We start from the raw sequence: 3,923 nt of genomic DNA on the forward strand, positions 1-3,923 counted from the left end.
ATATATATATGAGTGAGTGAGTGAGTGAGTGAGTGAGTGAGTAGATATTCGAAAAAAGGGCACTCAATACATCTATTGGGAGTTGCATGTATGAATCAAAACAGTTTGATTCAAATTGTTATTCCATAGTGTTGGCATAGTTTCCAGTGTATATAGGTCCCAATTCTGTCGTGTCTGTGAATATATTCCTTCGTAGCCAGGACTGGGCAGCCAGAGACAATATGATTTACTGTTTCGTCTTCATCACGACATATTCTGCAGTTACTTGTATTTCTATTCATTATGTGTTTTGGGTGGTTTCTGGTGGGAAGGCTTTGATCTTGTGCAGCAATTAAAAATGCTTCATTCTCTGCTTTGAGTCCTGAGCTTCTCAGCCATTTTGGGGATTTCCCTTTGTTTATTTCTTTTCTGTTTAGCTTAACCAAATATTTGCCATGTAGGAACTTTTGTTGCCGTCATTTTATCATGATACGTTGTTGTTCCAATTTTGGTTTGGATTTCAGTTGTTTTACAGATTTTGTTGTTTCTTCTTTTTCTTCATAGTTGTTAGGTATTTTTTTGTATTTATCAGCTTCCTTGAAGACTGAAAACAGTTTTTTGTTTTGTTCGTGTTTTGTGGCTATTTGTATTAATTTTCCTTGCTTCTGAAGTAGGTATTTCTGTGGTCCTATGGTGGTTATTTTGTAATAGTTTTCTAGCCGTATAAGGCCTCTACCACCTTCGATATGTTGTATATATAATCTTTGTATGTTAGATTTTGGGTGGTGCATCCAAAATTCTGTCATTATTTTAATTGTTTTCCTGTCTCTTTTGATTAGTGCATTTAGAGTACAGTTAAGAATATTGTAGCTGTAACTTATAAGTGGGACCAGATTGTTGATACCCCTTATCTTGTTTTTCGCATTCAGCTCTGTTTTGAGAATTAGTCTAACTCGTCTATAATATGCCTGTCTTATCTTCTCTTTCATTTGTGTGTTGTATTGTACCTAGTTCATTGATTCCTAAATATTTGTATGTCTAGCTTTGGTCTAATTCTCTTATTTCATTTACTTTATCTAGTGTAATGTTGTTTTTTCTTAACCAGTTTTCGTCTTTTAAAGGTTGCTTTGACACATTATTATTAATATTATTATTATTATTAATAATAATAATAATAATAATAATAATAATAATAATAATAGTAGTAGTAGTAGTAGTAGTAGTAGTAGTAGTAGTAGTAGTAGTAGTAGTAGTAGTAGTAGTAGTAGTAGTAGTAGTAGTAGCAGCAGCAATAGTAGTAATAGTGTAAATTGTAGTGAGACGTGTTTTGAAATAGATCCTATTGAAATGTAAAATTTCTTTTGCTGGGTTTGTTGAGCTTATTTTACTTTTTTATCTTGCCAAACAAGAGGAGTGGAGCTAAATGTTAATTATCATGCATCTCCGCAGTTGAAGGAGGTGAATGTTGTTAATTGTGATTTGTGTTTTCAGCATGACTGCTTGGAGAACGATGGTAATTGGCTTGTTTAACTTATGGTAACCATTTCTCTCCTTCCGAGGACAAGGACGAAAATACTAATGTTTTGAATAAGCAATTATTATTTTTCCCATTAGCAATTACAAGTTTACACATTAACAGTAACACTTGCAACAACAATTACGTGAATAATGATGAAAACATTAATAACAAAGGCAGAAATAGTAGACACGTAGGAGAAAGACTTCAGCTTTTAGGCAGACAATCGATTTACTAGAAACACCAACAAATCTCTTTCAATTTACATCCTACCGCCTTAACTCTTTAGCATTTAAATCGGCCATATCAGGCCCAAATATTCTACATGTTTTATGTTCAAACTGACCAATTTCAACCTATCACACCCACCATAAATTGTCATTCCAAAAGCATACTATCACATCATTGAAATCTGAAGCAGTGAGATAATGCATGATTAATTCAAACCAAATTGAATGAATAAGCTTTACAGAATAGTGTGAATGCTAAAGGGATAAAACAAGGACACGAGAAATAGTCATGAATTGCTCGTCATGTTTAGTGCGTTTAAGATAACGTCAATGACTCAGTGGTTACAGCGTCGGGCTCACAATCATGAGGTAGTGAGTTCGATTCCCGGACCGGGCTGTGTGTTGTGTTCTTGAGCAAGATACTTTATTTCCCATTGCTTCATTTCACTCAGCTGTAGAAATGAGTTGTGACGTTACTGGTGCCAAGCTGTTTCGGCCTTTATCTTTCCCTTAGAGAACATCAGTGGCGTGGAGAGGGGAGGCTGTTATACATGGGAAACTGCTGGCCTTCCATAAACAACCTTTCCCGAAGGGTAACTTTCTAGGTGCAATCTCATGATCATTCATGACCAAAGGAGGTCTTTACCTTTGCCCTTACTCGATAAAATGTAGAGAAAATGAGAGACGGAGAGTAGAAAAAGAGATAATAATGATTACATGAAAGATAAATATATTAATTTAATTCAAATAATAACTTGATAAATCATCTTTGATTCAAGGACTAGACGTTAAAAGTTAAAATAATATGTCTACGGCTTCTTGATTCACGAATCAACAGTTCCATTTGACAGTGTAAAATAAATTAAAATAGGTTTACAGGTTTATCCTTTTCCTGCATTGATATTGTTATTTTTCCATATGTATGCACACGTGTTGTGGCTCTATACTCACACGCCTAACTTATTCCGCGAGAAAGTTAACGTGTTCGCTTCATGACTCAACATGATCAGATTCATCAACACATGCGAACAAGCACGTAGACACAGAAAGAGACATATAAATATACATAAACAGTCAATAAGTGGGAAAAAAAACACTTTTACACCCAAGTGAAGAGTGAACTGCGAAGTAATCCGAATCAGGACTTTGTTCATATTCATATGCTGAGCTATATATAAACACAATGAAAGACCTGCAAACACAATGCAACTGCATTTGATTACTCGTAATGTACAACTTCAACATCACGCTCACGGACTTGTTCACAGAGATCCACATATAAACACACATATCAATTAACTAGCTTGACCTGTTAAATAATTTAAAGATAGTGCTTTGTTCTGTTCAGAAATTATTAGCTATTTATTTTTTATATGTTTCTTGAGCAGTATTTGCGAATGCAATTGAGAAAAATAGAATTTTAGTAAGAAAAACGCTACATAATCCCTTACGTATATGATTTGTTTTTAGTTTAATTCTTTGAAAAATAATTTCATAGTTTACTTATCGTTTTTACCGGCGTATAAGTCGGCGTAGTATATTGAGTATAAACATTCAAACATCGTCACTATCTTTCCAAATCCTGCTGCACTTCACATAGAACTTTTGGCCCTCAAAAGTTGTCTTTGTGTATAAGACGATTAACTTTTTGGGGTTGTAAATTTTGGACGTTGAATATGACTTTGATAGAAGTTGAAAAATTTCCTATTTAAATTTTACATTTTATTTTCTTGTCTTAAAAAAGGATTGCCAAAATCATTATTCTTATTATATTCATTATTTGAAATCATTACTACCAGAGCATTATTATTGTTGCTATCATTCATTAGCTGAATACTTTACATTATTTTACTTCCCCATGAAACCCCTCATCGTTCTATCTTCAACAATAGAACAACTGTGGATAACAGAAGCAATTATAAAAGGCCTGATACAACCAAACTTACCAAAACGTAATAAAAATAATAATTGCAACCCAAAATATTCTTAATAACAAAGAACCTGTCTATTTATATATCCCGTTTTTCTATTTCGCTTTCAATCAATATATTCATACACATACACATTTATCTATTTGTTCCTCTCTCTCTCTCTTTCTCTTTCTCTCTTTTCTCTCTTTCTCTCTCTTTCTCTTTCTCTTTTCTCTCTCTCTCTCTCTCTCTCTCTCTCTCTCTCTCTCTATATATATATATATATAT

This window comes from Octopus bimaculoides, chromosome 1, assembly GCF_001194135.2.
Source record: "Octopus bimaculoides isolate UCB-OBI-ISO-001 chromosome 1, ASM119413v2, whole genome shotgun sequence".
Lineage (NCBI taxonomy): Eukaryota > Metazoa > Mollusca > Cephalopoda > Octopoda > Octopodidae > Octopus > Octopus bimaculoides.